The sequence below is a fragment of the Anomaloglossus baeobatrachus genome, chromosome 3, assembly GCF_048569485.1.
Source record: "Anomaloglossus baeobatrachus isolate aAnoBae1 chromosome 3, aAnoBae1.hap1, whole genome shotgun sequence".
Classification (NCBI taxonomy): Eukaryota; Metazoa; Chordata; class Amphibia; order Anura; family Aromobatidae; genus Anomaloglossus; species Anomaloglossus baeobatrachus.
Window position 1 is genome coordinate 627,680,335 of NC_134355.1, and position 18,482 is coordinate 627,698,816.

An 18,482-nucleotide genomic window follows, 5' to 3' on the forward strand; every position below is an offset into this window, starting at 1 on the left:
ACGTTTAGAGACTGCTCCCGAAAAACCAGGGGGGAGAAGCGGGAAGATGTCCGCGCCCAATAATGATGGTGAAGCAGCGCCCGCCGCTGGAGCGGCGGCGCCCGCGAATGAAGCGGTTGGCGAAGAAGCCGCGGCTCCCGCTCCGGTCGCAGGAGCGCCGAGGCCTACGGTTCTGGCCGTCTGCCCGGCCGCACCAGAAATGGCACCTGTTTCAGAGGGCCTTGAGGCCACAGGGTCAGAGTCGGAAGAGAGTGACTTCGGCGCCAGCACCCCAATAGCTGACTATATCCCACGGGATGGTGGGAATTGATACTGGATGGCTTTATCGTCCAGAACGTACCACGCGTTAGGGGTGTTCGAGGCGGACGCGGGATCCACTTCCGAAGATGAGCCCCGTCTGCCATTGGGGGTGTGATAGTGCCAGTCTGCTGCCACTGCGAGCTGCCTGGGCACTTCGCTAGTGCGTGCCCCGGAGGTGCCCGGCCTTAAAGGGGCTGGAACCCGTAAGTCTACCCACAAAAGTTGCAAGTTCAAAGTTAAAAGTTAACTGTTTAAAGAACCTGTCACCCCTGTTGAACGTCTTCATGTTCCCCGGAGAGGGCCATCTACAGAGCAGGTGGGGGCTGGCAGGGCAGTTGAGAAGTTAAATGAGGCAGCGCTCAATTCTTGTTGAACATCTTCACCCCTGCAAGTTAAAAGTGAAGAGGCCATCTGGGGTTGGAACCCCAGGTGAAGGACGGAGCCCGTTCCGGAGGAGCAGTCGTACCCGCACCGTCGGCAGCTGAAGACGGAGTCTTTTGGACAGTGCCGCCCATGAGTGAAGGTGGCATTGGGGACTCGTGCTGTCCGGTGGTGGAACGTGGGAAGGCTACAGAAGGAGGCTGTCCCGGCAGCGGCGTTTTAATGTTAAATGCATCCCGACCACCCTTGTGTCCCGCAGCATTGTCTAGAGAGGCAGATTGGAGGAAAGGCCTGCAGTAGAGTCGGCCGAGGCCCAGTCACCACCAAAACTGGTGACTACCCTCCAGGCCAGGAGTCCCCAGGACTTGGGGCCCTTGAGATAGACTTCCGGGTAAGGAATTTTTTACCCTGCCCGTGTGGGCGTCACCCGGACCCGTTCCTGGACTGGGGAAAAGGGGTGCCAACCAGTTCTTAGAGGTGGCACCAGGGTCAGGTTTGTTTGGGTGGGCGCAGCAAGAAGGTGGTCCGATCTGTCCCGTTATGTTTAAATGTGCAACGTTTAAGAAATGTGCCTCCCGTAAGGGAAAAAAATGTATATATGTTATTATAATTGTAACCTGTTTTTACCTTTTTCACAGTTCCGGTTAAAATAAAAGGTGGTGGTCAGACAGACCGCGGACGGTCTGTATTAAACCAAAGGGGAATGTGACGCCCTGGCAAAACCAGGTAGTCACACAGTTTAGGCCCCCGCACAATGCCGCTCCCACACAGGGTTAAAGCAGCCGACAAAACCCTAGTCACCCCCTCAGGGAAGGACAGACACACCAGTGGGCGGGATCAGGTGGAAAGGTAACGCCCACCTAGGGGTCTGGAGAGCCCGGGGTGGGAAAAGTAGTTAGTTCAAGTTTAGACCTCAATCTGAGAGGAGTGAGGAGGAGAAGCTGACAGGTGTCAGGGTCGGAGCCCTGACACATTGGCTAGGTGGCAGACGCTGGTCACCGCCAGTAGGAGACGAGAAGACGGCTCGGCAGATCCGAGGTGGACCGGGGCAGGGTTGTAGCCTGCCGTACCGACATCGGAGAACCGACCCAGAAACTGTGCACACAATAGGGTACTCAAACCCTGAAGCCAGGATCGGCACCGATGGCCTAGCTAATTAACCGATTGAGGGATGGATTCCAGGTCCTGTCCTAACCTAAGTCCTGAAAAATGGACAACCACCCACAGAGAGGGATAGGGCATCCGCTAGGGCCCGGTAAATCCCACGGGTTAGCGTCTGACGTGCACGGCTCCCAAACAGAGGACCGGGAGCGGACTCCTGCGTTACACACCGGGAAGTCTACACCAGAGAACACAAAGTGCAGAGGAAAGGGGTAGTGACCATCAGCCCGGGTGTGGGACCAGATACACCCGTCTTCGGCAGCCGGCCACCATCACCTTGGTTTACCAAAAGACTTGTGTGATTTATTCCACAGTGAGTAACTTTCCTGGCCTGACCTGGTGCGCCGACCCTGCTGTTATCATCCCCTGCACAGAGACATTGGGCCCTGGGCCATCCATCCCTGCCCACGGAGGGGTTAACATCCAGCTGCCAGTCCATCGCCCCTGTGAGCTCCACAACAGCAGTGGTGCTGCTACATCTCACCACACACTGTGGGTGGCGTCACAGATTGTTTTTAACAACCCCCGTACAAATATGTCCCCTTCTTATTCGAAGTGTCCGCGCGACCCCCGGGTCCGGAGAACCCCTCGAGCCGCACCGTAGATCCAGATCCGAGCAGCAACGGCTGCTGGCACGGGGGCGGCACACATAGATAAAGGGATCTTTAGAAAAAGTATTTCTAAAGATTCTTTAGAATATGCTAATGAGGCCAGCGATTAGTTGCAAGGACGTTAGTTTCCTTGGCTAGTCGGCCCCCTTAGCATGTTAGGACGCCCACAGTGTTGTGCTAACATGCTTAAGAATGTTTAGCATCAGAGGATGGTCGCTCTCACCTCTGCTGCCACCACTGGATTTTGGCACAGTGTGCAAGTTTAGAACAGCCTGGAACTTCCGGTCATCGCAATACCCTACTTTGAATCCGGGATGCGTACACCCAGCTTCATAGTGCGCATGACTGGAAGTTCGGGACTTCTGATCATGCGCACTGAGCCAAAATCCAGCATCTGGTGAAGTGGCATCAGAGAGCAGTGAAAGCGACCATACCTCTAATGCTGTGTATTAATTAGCATGCTAGCACATCCACAAGGGCGTGCTTACATGCTAAGGGGGCCGACTAGCCAAGGGAACTAATGCTGTTGCAACTTGTTGCTGGCCTCATTGGCATTATGATAAATATATTTTTATCTATGCTACTAGATACAGGGACGGTTAGGCAGGGATTAGCAATATGCACCCAAAACTACTCGTGGTTCCGGGTGCATATTTCACCTGACAGGTTCCCTTTAAGAAACAGGGCTCTTCTTGGATATCTCCAAGGCATAAATATGGCTACCATCATAATGCCTGTTAAAAAGAACAATGGATAATTGTTATTCCTTTGCTGAATTCTTTGATGCTCAGGATGATATTCACCAGTATCTCGATGAGACTTTTCTGCTGACACAACCTTTATGGAAAATTGTAATGTCTGCTCTACGCTTGTAAAATGTGCATTCATTGAAGTCATAAGGCAAAACTGTAAACCAGATATAAATTTCTGCATAAAATAGTGGCTTGAGAAATAAATGATATCGCTGTGTAGCAATATTGCTCTGTGTAACACATTAGACTAGAAACCTCAATTTTTCTTTTAATCTTCCTTTAGATGCTGTTTTCCATATAAATGCAAGGATCCCAGTGTGGCAATTTGGGTGTTTTTATTGATGATCTAGCGAAATATAGGATATTCCTTTGCTACATTGCTTCTGTTTTCATTTTGTTCCTTTGCTCATTTCAACAGTATGATTCATTTGACCTTGGATACTTTTGAGTGTTCTTCTGCAGTTAAGAGGCATTTTGAAGACAAAATCACATCACAAGTCAATAAACCCTAACATTTCATATATTTTCCTCTTACGCATTTATGATAGGAAATTCTCACTGCAGCTTTCTTTGTTCATAATGTGTCTCCAACTATAACACATAATCTGTTTTGTCAAAACCCAGCAGTATATAGAAGGTCTTTTGGATTCTTGTACTTTTTTTCCAATGTTTTTAAACTTTTTGCAAAGAATCATAGAATCATAGAATGGTAGAGTTGGAAGGGACCTCAAGGCCCATCAGGTTCAACCCCCTGCAAGTGCAGCTTCTCCTAAATCATCCCAGCTATATATTTATCTAGTATCTGCTTGAAGATTTCCATTGATGGAGAGCTCATCACTACCTCCCATGGTAGCCTGTTCCACTCTCTGCCCTCACTACCTCCCGTGGTCACCTGTTCCACTCCCTGACTGTCCTCACTGTCAGAAAGTTTTTCCTAATGTCTAATCTGAAACTCCTTCCTTTTAGTTTCATCCCATTACTTCTTGTACTTCCTTGTTCTATTGAGGGTGATTCCCTCTGCCCTGTGACTGCCTTTCAGATATTTGTAGACCGCTATTCTTTTGTAGACCTTCTCTTTTGCAAACTAGACATCCCTAGTTCTTTTAGTCGGTCTTCATATTACATGGTTTGCTGACCTTCTACCATCTTGGTTGCCCTTCTCTGGACTTGCTCCAATATATCGATGTCTTTCTTGAATTGGGGCGCCCAGAACTGTACACAGTATTCCAGGTGGGGTCAGACCAGGGCAAAGAATAGGGGAATAATCACCTGTCTTTATCTAGATTCATTGCTTGTCTTGAGACATCCCAGAATGTTGTTGCCCTTTTTAGCTGCAGCTCCGCATTGTTGGCTCATGTTGAATCTGGGATCCATTATTATGCCCAAGTCCTTTTCCCTGGTGCTATCACCTAGGTCTATTCCTCCCATACTCAATATGGTTGTGTGTGTGGGAAGAAACCAGAGAACCTGGAGGAAACCCATGGAGAACATACTAACTCCTTGCAGATGGTGTCTTTGGTGGGATTTGAACCCAGGACCCCAGCACTGCAAGACTGCAGTGCTAACCACTGAGCCACCGTGCAACTAGTATCCATTAGAGTTCTTAAATAAATGCTCAAGAAAAAAATAGATACACTGGAGAATTTACTGAGCTAAATTCACCCGAATTTTCACAATTTGTTCTACTTCAAAAATTTTGGGGGTGGGAAATATTGAACATGATATTTATTTGTATCTCTTGCCCAAAAATGGTTGTGGTTAAACGGAACTAGGGTGGAAGATATCAACTTTTTGTCTGTCTTTTGGGTTCAAAATTGTGCAAATATTGATATGTTCATGCCAAAATGTGTGAGGTTTTTTATTATTAATGGGACCAGGTTTTACCTATATAAAGTATGGTCAGCATCTTTCAGCCCTCTGTTACAGCATACTAGAAGGCTGAATATATGTCGACAATTATCTCTGCATAATGCAAAAAAGAGGTTTTATTATACTCACCTATGGGGTGGGCCTGTCCAAAGGGCAATGCTGGTTTAGACCTGGTGCCTCCTTTCTTCTTCAGATCGCTATCATGATTCCCTGCTTTGTGTGGATGATGTGCTCTATATCATCCACACAGTCTCCTTATCACACTTTGTGTCCTTTTTATGGTCGGAGCTCTATGGTCTTTCCACACGCATGCGCACCACAGTACTTTACTCTTCCCTCGGCAAGGCTGAGAGGAGTGCGCCTGTCGCCTGGGCAGGAGCATGATGTAGGACACTGAGTGAATGACATAGGACTTGTCATCCACAGAAAGCAAAGCAAGAGGACAGGGATTACAGGAAGAGATGAGGTGCCGGATCAAAACCAGATGCGCTTATCGGACCGAACCGTGTCATAGATGAGAATAATAAAAGCTTTTTTTCTGCATTATGAAGAGCAACTGAAAGATGCTAGCTCTTCTTTATATGGGGAAAACCTGGTATCTGGCTCCCTATAACCACTTATCTTAACCCTAAATTTAACCCTGTATGTTAAAAAAAAGTGTTCAAATTTTGCAGCACATTTTTGGCACAAAGTTTTCAAACTATACATGGTGTTTAGATGGTCTAAATAGCCCCCCCCCCCCCCCCCAGAAAGGAATCATCCAGTATGAACTACTGTGATAAACTTGACACATTTAAGCCAGTCTAGACAAAGTTTTCTCTCTCCAAATTAAGGTCCTGAAGGGACAATGAGTGATTTCGCCATACACTACATACACTACTGGTCATTGTCCAACACGGCAGCTCCACTCCTATCCAACCAACTAGGATTTAATCTGTAGTTCCTAACGATGACCACTTAATGTTCTGCTTCGACCACAACCGACAGGGTCAGAACAAGGAGTAGGCAGAGTAGGTGGCTGTTTAGGGTGCCACCTCATATCATAAGGGGAGCAATCTTCCCTGACAAATGTTTGTCACGTTCTGCCTGTGCACAGTCACCACTCCTCTTAATTTTTTTTGGCTGAAAAGTAAGTATCTAAACAGCTTGTCCCATAGCCAAGATTTATCACCTAATCACAGGATAGGTGATGAATGTTTGACCTCTGGGGGTCCCGCATTCAAGAAATCCACTGACATAAGTGGTGGGAGGTGAGGAGAGGATAGATTTTCTACTGAGCTTTCAGAACTTTCATTTTTACTTGAAGAGGTAAAATTGGAGGGTAATTCCGGTAGTATGCCTGAACTTGATTGAGAAGGGTGCAACCTGACGTAAGCTTGAGGTCATTAAATTATGTATTATTTTTAAAAAATCTAATTAATTAATTAATTAACTATTCAAATAAAGAAATAAAATATACTCATAGTATAAAGCTATTTTACAGGTGGTTTGTATACTTTGTTTGTTGGAAATGAAGGGGGGCACCATTTTCCTTATCTGCCAAAATGTTTTATCCTGGCCCTGGCTAGCAGTGCTGATAACAGCTGGTCTGTGGGGTGCCAGGTGTCTGATATTAATGACTTATCCTGATGATAGGTCTTCATTCAATCAAAGAAATGGATGCCCCTTTTTAGAAAAAAAGAATATCCTAAAACAAGCAAAGAAGCTCTGTAGGAAATTGTAAAATATCGAAAAAATTAGCTGTTCCTTTCTTATTCCTTGTGAATATTTATAAATGGCAAAGAGATGGCAACATTCTAAAAATAAATGCTTCAGAATTCAATTATTATATTTGCAGGTATTCACTAAAAAAGACATCAGAGAAAACCAGTCCTCTTCCGTTTGCAATTTTCAATTTCGAGATTTTTCATATAGAGTGTATGGAGTATCAGCGATATACCATACGCCTGATTCTCAAGTTTATGTGTATATGTGCAGCGACTATGGAGTATCCGCGAATTCTCAAAAGCCATATTTAATGGACTGTAGCAATACATAAAACTTTATAATATATGTGTTTCATACATGAACATTCCCCCATCCAATGTCTTTTTCTGTATATCTAGCGGGCAGATTAATGTGAACATTATATCATTTTTACAGCTCACGTCTGGTAATACAGTCCGCCTCTCCCAACATGTCCTTCATCACATACATTATAGATGTGTAAGCATTTATCATGAGATTTACCCGAGATGGAAAGCAGAATTAAAACACATACAATTGTTCTATTAGGCTGTGCAGGGACTTTTTATTCGATATGATAATGTCCCAAGGCCATGCATAATGACTTTAATGATGTAACTCCGAGTAAATATGGCTAAATTGGATAAGAGCATTGAATGGCTGGTCTGAGATGATTAGAGATGCACTTGCCTCAAAGTAATTCTAATTATATACCTTTACTGAGAATAACATCTTGTATTAAGTAAGCTTCATAGAGGAATTCACATTTTCAATGAAAGGGTCATGGTCAAGTCGACTAATGGCGGCCAAGTTATGCTATATCAATTAACCTAAAGAAGTAAATCAGCTATTAGATCACAAAAGGCATAAACCATCAATTGCTATAGAAAAGTTACCGTATGTAAAGATAGAAAAAAATAATAATAGTAATGCTGTTTGGCTCGCCGGGCGAGCGTGGATTTTAGTGGACCCACTAGGCCGCAACACACAGAAAACCCAGAGGGGCTTGACTATGGATCCGAACCTGGTTTTCACCAAAGCTCCTGATGGTGAGGGTGTTACGCTGCAGGTAGAATCTGGGTGCCACTCAGGAAGACTGGTGCTGCATCGGCTGGCCCCAGGGATATGGGAGCAACAGTGTCTGGTATAGAGTTGCAGAAGCAGCAGCTGGTGTAGAGGTTCCGTCCGGGATGGATGGATGGATGGATGGACCGGTAGACTGATGGATGACATCAGCAGGAGTAGTAGATCTGTCCTGAATGGATGGACAGATGGATGGCAGCAGCTGGTGACGATACTTGGTATCAACAGGAATTGTGGTAGGCAGCCGATGTGGAGGCTCACAGCAGCAGGTAGTGGGAACGGTACTCTGCAATACAGACAAGTATAAGCAGTATGTCTAGCACAGCGGAACAGCAACAGCAGCAAAGGGCTAGGGGACCTGACTACTAGCAATGACTAAACTCATTGCCCAGGTACCTAGCATAGGGCTACAGTGTCTTAAATACCTACAGCTTCACAGCTGACCTGGGAGCACTTCTAGGTAAGAGGATACTGGCACTTTAAGAAAAAAGGCGTGACCATGGGCACAGCCTACAGGCAGAGACTGGAGCTCTGCATGGTGCACAGATGCCGGGGGACGGGAGCAGGAGAATGCGAGGATGCTGGCCAGGGCGTTACAAATGCTGCAAATAAAAAGTAATAAACAGGATAATTCCTTTGGGATTATTGTTAGGATCACATTATCTATTATAATATTTACTAACAATAATATATTTGACAATACCAATAATGAATGCCTTAAAGATAAAGCTCTTTTTTTTAACCTCTTCACCATCCGGCGATTTTTCAGATTTGTTTTTTCTCCCTTTCATCCAAAAGCCATAATTGTTTTATTTTTATGCCAATATAGCCATATGAGGGCTTGTTTTTTGCAGGACGAGTTCTACATTTGAATAATGTCACCATTCATTCTGTCCCACATTGTACTAGAAAATATAAAAAAAAAAATTCCAAGTGCGCTTCAAAAAAATATGCAATTCTATCATTGTTCTTTTGAGTTTTAATTTACAATGTTCACTATATGGTAAAACTGGTCTGGCATTATGAATCCGCAGGTCAGTACAAGTTTGCAGATACCAAACATATATAGTTTTGTTTTTGTGTTTAAGTGTCGAAAAAAATTTTAGAAATTTGTCCCCGTCCAAAAAAAAATTGCGCTTCTGTCGCCATTTTCCGAGACCCGGAACATTCTCATTTTTTGGAATCTGGATCTGTTTGAGGGCTTTATTTTTACATTCTGAACTGACATTTTTAATTACACTATTTTTTAGTAGATATGAAGTTTTGATTGCCTTTTATGCAATGTTGTGGAGACCAAGAAAACATTATTCTGGCATTTCTTTTTTTTTGTCATTACGCCCGTTAATGATCAAACACATTATTTTAAATTATTTATAAATTGAGAATTTATGAAGACGGCGATACTCAGTGTGTGTATTTTTTAAAAATTCATTTATTTTCAATTGGGCTAAAAGGAGGTGATTTGAACTTTTCTGGTTTTTTTTTATTTTTTCGTGTTTTTTAAAACTTTTTAATACACTTTTTGTTGATTTTTACTAGTCACTTTAGGAGACTTCAAGCTAATACAATCCAATCACTTCTGCTGTTCAGACGGGGGTTATCAGCTGACCCCCGGCTGTGATGACAGCCCATCAGCACCCCATGATCACGTCACAGGGCCAGCGATGGGAATGGAGAATGGCGCTATCCCTGTCAGTGCTCTTTAAACTACGCTATCAGAAAGTGACAGCGGGATTTAACCAGTTATCAGGCGCAGATGGATCTCCAATCTGTCTGCCACTGTTAGAGGCACATGTTGGCTGATCAAATCAGCCGACACGTGCAGGGAAACGTGTGGGCTTTCCGTGCTTCAATTAAAGAGCCACACATGACCTATGACATACCGGTACATCATAGGTCATGAAGGGATTAGGAGGATCAGAGACACCTGACCTCTAAAGAAGGAGATCGGAGTGATCGGTTCTGAATTCAGAAGTGATGAGTAAGAGTGCAACAATTTTCTGTTATATTAGGTTTAAGGGAACCCGTGAGTCAATTCATGTTGCCCAAACCATGGGTGCATGAATCCGAGCCTGGATAAACAATTGCAATTTTGTTCTGAAACCCTAACAGCTTTGTGTCAGCCGGGGACTATAGAAATATTAGATTAGTCCAGGGCCACCTCGAAGGGCTTGTACCCATCCTGATCCAAGGGATTGACAGTACTCTTCCATACACATACGAGAGACCTCTCAATTAGCTAGATTGGTTTGGGGAGAAGCTGGCCGGTGGCGGTGCTGGACTAGACTTGTTTCTCCTTATAGTCCATGGCTAGCTATTCAAAGAAGATTTTATGGGAAATGGCAGAGAATTCAGAGAGAAATATAATTGACTGCAATAGTTTAGCCAGGTGTTGAGTTATGATGTCCGTGATTTGGACTGCATGAAACGACTGACCGATTTCCATTAAATTTAAATCTACTGCAATGTACTATAAGGGTGAATATTTTTAATGTTTAATTCTTATATTATATATATATATATATATATATTTTATTTATTTTTTTTTTATTTTTTTTTTGTTTTTCTTTTCTTTTGTTTCATAGGTTTGACTTTTATATGGAGGCAGCACAGAACCAGTATCTTTCATTTTTTTTGCAGGGAGAAAGAATGGTACAAATAGCAGAGAATTCAAATTTTCTTTTTTTGCTATTTAAGAACAAATGCATTGTGACGGGAATCACAGGATACAATCTTCTCTCCGTAGAAGTATAGAGGTGTAAAATAAAGAGATGATAAAGTTCATAAAGTCTGCTCTCATACTGAAATTGCAGACTATCCTTGCTTTTCAATATATGTCATTCAAAAAGTTAAACCTGACAACCTACATTTCCTTCCAGAGAGCAGAGACTGTGCTGACAGTATGTTTCTGGGGGAGCTCAGCTGCCTTGTCATTCAGATAAGGAGATACACATGAATCTTCAATTTCTCAAATATAAAACCTCTGCTGAATTATTGTGTCAGGTAAGTGAAATTCACCATCAGGTTCTAGCGCCTGTATTTAGCCTTTAGATCCTGTTAGTATTTAGGATGTTACAGTAGATTTCCTACATTTATGGTATAGAAAATGCCTATTTATAGCAGGTTGGGGCACCACATCTTAAGATTTAACCATAGGAATAGGTATCTCCTGAATTCAATATATCTTACTTTGTATATGGTGTATATGCATGTAAATATCATGCACAATAAGGGGATAATCAAGAACTGGCCCTCAGGCTATGGGCCCTAGCTGTCTCTTATCCCAGAGGTACTTCTGAATGTGATGAGGTTTGGACCGCCAGCCTAGCCCTGCTCCTGGCCAGCTCTGCTCTAATTCACCCTCTCGCCAACACCCAAGGAGGGCCATGACAGGAGTGATTAACCCCACACAAAAAGACAGACAGATATAAAACAAAACTCAAAGTCACTGCAAGCACACACAGGTATAGATAATACGTGCTCAGGGGGAAACACAGAACAGGGAGGAAATAAACAGACAACAAGAATATTTCCACAACACACCAATTAACGCACAGAAGATCTCCAGAAACTGGAACACCCCAGCACAAGGACCAGTAACGATACAAGCTATAATCGGCGTAGGGAACCAAATCCACTATCTTAAAAAGGGCAAGGAGTAGCTATGATAGATCTCTCACAACATGTGACTCCAGAGACAATCACTAGGCTAGCTGAACTTAGCTCTTGCAAGTCTGAACCAAAGGGAACGCAGCTTGGTTGATGCCTGAGCCTGTCTGAGAAATTCAGAAGCCTAACAAGAGACCTGGAGTAGAGTGTCAGACTCTGTGTGTGAACATGGTCAGATGCTGCCCTGACACTCAAGTTCTAAGCTAAACCCCGTGTGACATGAATGTAAATAGTGCCCATGTATCACAGTGTACTGATGTGCATGCCACTAAATTAACAAAGTAACACGTCTTCTCCAGAAATCTAAGGCACCAAAGGATTTGATGAGAAAAAAAAATCTAGTTTTAATTTAATGGGAACCTGTTCCCATGAAATTCAGTCCAATCTGTAGACCCTATCTTATAGAGCAGGAGGACCAGGAGATTAGTATATAGTTTGGTGAGTAAAGATTGAGTAAAACCTGTGTTTTAACTATTTAATACTCCACTCTTTCTGGGACTTTAGGTCCTATCAGTCATTGACAGCTCTCTCTCTATGCACACTACAAACAAAGCTGTCAGTCACTAATAGGACTGCCCACTGGACCAAAGCTTCTAAAAAGAGCAGAGGTTTAACAATTTCATGACTGGACAATTTCTGTTTTTGATTTTTGCTGCCCTTCTTTCAAGAGCTGTATATTTTTTTATTTTTCCATCAATATTGCCATATGAGGACTTGCTTTTTTGTGGAAAAAAATAAGTTGATCATATAGTGTACTGGAAAAAGGCAAAAAAAATCCAAGTGCGGAAAAATTGCAACAAAAGTGCGATTGCACAATTGTTTTGAGGGTATTTTATTCAGTATATTCACTATATGGTAAAACTGATATTTTACCATATACTGATGTGTCGATGTGATGCCTTAGGTTGGTAAGAAATCGTAGATACCAAACATGTATAGGTTTACTTTTATCTAAAGGGTGAACAAAGTTTAGAAATCTGAGAAACAAAGTGGCGCAATTTTTGCACCATTTTCTGCCATCCGTAGCTCTCTCATTGTTTGGGATATGGAGCTGAGTGATAGCTCAATTTTTGCATCTCAAGCTGAGGTTTTAACGGTACCATTCTCTGGCTCTGCTTGCTCCCTTGTACTTATGTGACGTCTCTGTTTACCAACCCCGACTCATCCCGCTCTGCTCTCTCCTTTTTTCATTTACGTAATCTCCTGGATTTTGATCCCTGGATTGTTTGACTTCCCCTCACTAGGTGTGGCTAGCGACACCTAGTGTACTAACTCGGCAGATCCATTCTACTAGTGTGCCTGGTGACACCTAGTGGTTTGGTGTCCCGGATTCTAGTGATCACATTTAGGATTGGAAAGGGGTTAAAGAAACAAACATATTATACTACCATTGCACCTTACCTATCCCATTGCTGTATCACCCCCCCACCCTCTTCCCCCCAGTCCTCCACTGGCTTGCTTCCTCTGGCTCCAATATTCTCTTCTGTCTTCACTTTTGGGCACCTTTTGTGCTAGTTAGACCTTATGAGACAAAGTGACCTGGCATGAGGCCTAGTCAACATTGAAGGAGCCAAAGACTGAAGATAAGAAGATCAAAGCAGAAAGTAGGGATCCAGTGGCCGGACAAGGCACGGGGCTGCGGTGATGGAACAAGCTGCGATGATGGAACAAGTGAGGGGTGAAGTGAGTTTAATTTTTTTATTTTTAAATTACTTTTACTGGCAGAAAGTGTACTTAAGATATGAATAAAATAAATCAGAATTTCCCAGCCTAATTCACAGGAATATATTGAATTTGAATGCTAGCAGATTCGCACATCTCTAGAAATGCCAACAATTTTCCTTTAAGTGGCAAAAGAGAGAGTCTATACAAGATGCCATTATGTTAGTAATTCTACATTTTGTTCTCTGTGTAAAATTGTATCATAAACTTTGATTTGTTTCTTTGATTAGAGGCTGTTAATTACATTAACGTTATCATCTGGCTTATTTATCAGTGCTACGCTCTCTCAAAAAACAATCTCAGAATTGATGTCCTTGTAACTAAGCCCGGAACAATATTAGTATGGATGCTCAGATTTTAATTTCAACCATTGGAACAAGTCAGCCAAAACATGGGATCCTTCTCATTTGTAAATAAAGCACCAGCTCTGTTTTCTAAAGATATGTTTCTGAATCAATCCACTGGGATGATGCTATGAAATTGCATGCACTTTATTAATGAATAAGGATAAAATAGAAAACATGATAATTAAAAGATAAGTACCGGTAGCCTAAAAAGATAACATCATCTAATTATACTTAAAGCAAAAATAATTAAATGATACAATGAAGTCTTTTCAAGATGTTGTTCCAATTATCCAAAGACTCTGAAAAGTAAATCAACAAGACATTACCTTCTGGAGGAAGACTCTCAAACCAACTCGTCAGAAACTTTATGTTATATTTAGAACATGATGAATGAAAGAGAAGATTATAAGCACTTGGATAATATCATTTTAATGGTATAAGTGACAAAACATAAAAATGGAGAAAAATGAAGCATAAACTACAGTGGCGTTATAAGCTGTGGAATGTTTATTTGGCTTTATGTATCTTTTTTTAGAATATTTTTTTATAGATTGGTTTATGTTCTAAATTTAAAGCTGAAGTTTTAATTATCAATACAAACTGAGTCAATAAAAAGGTATCAAAGACGGAAGAATACAGAAATATGGTGTCTTTGATTTTCTACAAGATCTAAAGGTAGACCCACTGATATGAAACGGCATGAATCAGCAGATAATGACATAGTAAAGTTGTCCTGGATAAATTCTATCCCTTTTTAGTTTCTTAACCGGGAAAAAAAGGAGATGGATTTATGTTTACCTCTTTACCATCTATAGGGGATGTTTAAAGCACTGATCACTTCGGTAGTAAAATTCTTGGGGTGACTATGATCATGCCAAGTCAAAATGTCGAGCCATATAATAACCAAAAGAGTAGGATACAATACATATAAACTTAATTAAACATTAATGCAGACAAACCAAGTCAATACAATATAATGAAAGTGCATAGTGCAGGACTACAAAATAGTAAATATCAGATTCATAGGGGGAGAGTTGTATCTCCATTGGGGTGTGTACATAGATACTATTTAGTTTCAAATAGTGGCATCAATCAAATGAAAAGAAAAAAGAAAAGATTGGCGCTCTTGTGTAAACTGAGAGATCTGAGAAAAGGTATAGGGGTGTGATGCACTCACCTGGATATGTTGCGCAGCTGGCACAATACTGTCTGATGCTTGTATCGGCGGATGATGTCTCCTCTCCGTGTTAGGAGGTTTCCGCCGTCACCCGAGGGGTACAAAGCGTTGCTTGTAGATCGTTCAGTGGTCAGGGCTGGGTGACCCCACTTCAATTAACCTCCAGGTTAGTAGGTGCTACAAGAAGCTGGATGTATGAACTTCACTGAGTACCAGGGGTTCAAAGTGACCACATATATGCCAATCTGATGGGGAGTTAAACAATTAACAATTGAATAGATGCACTATCTAACATGTTTAAAAAAAAGGTAAAAAAAAGGCTACTTGGATTAAGAACTTGGTTTTTCAAAAGACAATGGAAACACATGATTATTCAAGATGCTATAGCATGTTAGTTAGTGCATCCATTAAATTGTTAATTGTTTAACTCCCCCATACCCATTTGGGTGTATATATGGAGAGGCTTTTCATTCATTGTACAGACACCTGAGGAAGGGGTCAGTTTGTCCCTGTAACGCATAGTGTCCATTATTCCCATTGTCATTTTACTTATTACTAATAAATTATTTTCCTCAGCCTCATTGTCACTGCCTATCATTTTGATCAGCAGCGCACCACACAATGCAAATTTTCATCCTTTACGCCAATCAATCAAGTGGAGACCCCTTGAGGAAGCCCATGCGAAACGCGCGTAGTGGTTTTAATAGTGCCACATACCAACTGCGATTACTATGGGTGAGTGTATTGAATGTTCTCTGTACTATATTGCTTTATATCAGCTTGATTGATGTCACTATTCGAGACTAAATACTATCTATGGATACACCCCAATGGAGATACAACTTTCCCCTATGAATCTTGGTATTTGCTCTCAAGCACCTTAGCTATTTTGTAGTCCTGCACTCTCATTACATTGTATTGACTTGGTTTGTCTGCATTAATGTTTAATAAAGTTTATATGTATTTTATTCTACCCGTTTGGTGATTATATGGCTCCACATCTTTATAGGTTTAATATTTGTAGGGGAGCTTTTCACAGCTGTACCAGCAATTGTAATGATTCTAGTCCCCGTTTTTTACCATTGGTTACTGGGGAATTTTCTATACGTTTTCAGATGTGTCTCATAAAGTCAAAATGAGGATTAGCTTTCAGGGCTGTGATCTCTTCACGTCCCCGTTTGATCACAGACTAAAAGGATAAGAAAGTTTTTGTGGCGTGATGCGTTTTGTGAAAAAGCGCAACTCTTACAAGGCTCAGAACAATAGGTCCAGCTGCTGCTGCTCCGCTGGTTGGCAGATCCATCATTCGGAACAAGTCACTTGAACTTTAAAATGCGTTGAGAGTTAATCACAATACCTGCTCTACCATTTATTTTCTGGACATTTTAAGTCATTGGAACTCCACCAGCACAGCAAAACTGCTTCTAGACTATTTTGATTTTTTGGTACCCAGTTTGTCATAATAAAAATATGACTCTTTATGTTATAATGCTTGCAACGGTTAATTTTCAAAGAGTACAATATACTGTATTTAGAGATTGGATTTGTGAGTGATTATTAATCAAGTTCAAAATATTGAGATTTGCCTCAGTACTGATAAATAATTCAGTATTTATTTATTACCAATAAGGGTACACTCACACGACCGTCCCGCTTTTGTGGTCTGCAAAAAACGGTCCTGTTTTTTCACTGATACATCCATGTGACATCCGATCTGTTCTGTATATGGACCATGTGTCATCCGTGTGCCTTCCGTTTTTTTGCGGACCGCGGAACGGAAGCAGCTGGATAGATAAATAGATGGATAGATATAGATGGATAGAGGGACAGATAGAGAGACAGAGAGATAGAGATAGAGGGATAGATAGATAATAGATGAGAAAGACATATATAATGTCCCACTCCCCAGCATTTTGTACTCTTGCACCCTTTAGTGCCTTTCATTGTATATTCTTGTAATAGAAGAAAAAATTAAACATCCCCGTAGTGAAGAATCTCTGTTAAAGTCCCCTTTCTTAAAGCAAAATTTACACATTAGATGCAGTAAAATTCCGAAGCCCATATCTCTACAATATATTGGAAAATGTTTTAACAAGCTCTTCAACCACTTTAGGCCTCTATCACACGTCCGTGAAAATCCCGCACGTTTTTCACGGACGTGTCAAAGGTGCATATTGCCCTTGGTGTGCCGTGTGTATGGTACACGTGTGTTCTCTGTGTGTTATCACGGATAACACACGGAGAATGGGAACTTTCTACTCACCTAATCCCTTTCGACGCTGTCCGTGGTGCTGATCTTCGGTCTCCGGTCCTGCAGACTCCCCGCTGCTGCTGCTTCCGGCCGCAGAGAAGTGAATATTCAATGAGCATAATGAGCGGCGGTCGGCAGCAAGTGACAGCAGCGGTAGAGACAGCAGGGCAGGAGAAGGTGAGTAAAAGTTTGGGGTTTTTTCTCACAGACACATGTTTTCTCTCCGGTGCGTGTCACACGGAACACATCTGTGTGGTCCGTTTGCATTATGTGTGACACATTTGCGTTCCGTGTGACACCCGTGATGCCGGAGAGAAAATGGACATGTTGCCGTGAGAAACAGACGGACACACGTAAGTATGGAACGGACACATGTTACGTGCGAAAATACTTACGTGTGTCCAAAATCATAGGAATACATAGGTCTACGTGTGTACATGTCTCCGATACGTGAGAAAACTGCCAAACACGTTCCGGAGGCACGTACATGTGAAAGAGGCCTTATGATGAGATAGGCAGTTACCAATATAAAAAAGTAGTGGAAAGTCTTCTTTAAAAAAGTTCATCTAAGTATATAAAAAAAAGTATCTTAAGATTGGCAAGAAGAAATCAAACCAAGAGAAGTCCCGTTTGCAGTTTACAAAAAGCCATGTAGGGACACAGCAAGCATGTGGAAGAAGGTTCTTTGGTCACATGAGGCCAAAGTAGAACCTTTAGGTTAAATGCAAAAAAGAATCTCCACTCTAAGCCATAGTGGTGGCATCATCCTGTTATGGGGAGGCTTTTGTTCAGCAGGGACAGTGAAGTTGGTCAGAGTTGGTGGGAAGATGGATGGAACTAAATACAGTAAAATTCTGGTGGAAAACCTGTTAGAAGCTTCAGAAGACTTCACGCTAAGGTGTAGTTTCACCTTCCAGCAGGACAATGGCCCCAAATATACTGCCAGAGCAACAATGGATGGTTTGTAGCAAAGCATATTCATGTGTTTGAAAGTCCAGGACCGACCTAAATACCATTGAGAATCAGTGACAAGTCTTGAAATTTTTTCTTCACATCTCTAACATAGACGTTCTCCAGCCAAACTCACTGAACTCGTGCTATTTTGCAAAGAATGGGCAAACATTTCAGCTTCTAGATGTGCAAAGCTCGTAGAGACATGGCCCAAAAGACTTGCCATAATAATTGCAGCAAAACATTGTCCTACAAAGTATTGACTTGAATTGGTTGAATACAAATGCATGTCCCAATTTTCACATTTATAATTTCTAAATATTTAGAAAGCCATGTATCAGTTCCCCTACTTTTCACAAATACTTGTTACTTATTGTTGATATATTACATAAAGTCCCCACACAATATATTCAAGTTTGCAGAGATAATGTGAAAAAAATATGGAAATATATATATATATATATATATATATATATATATACA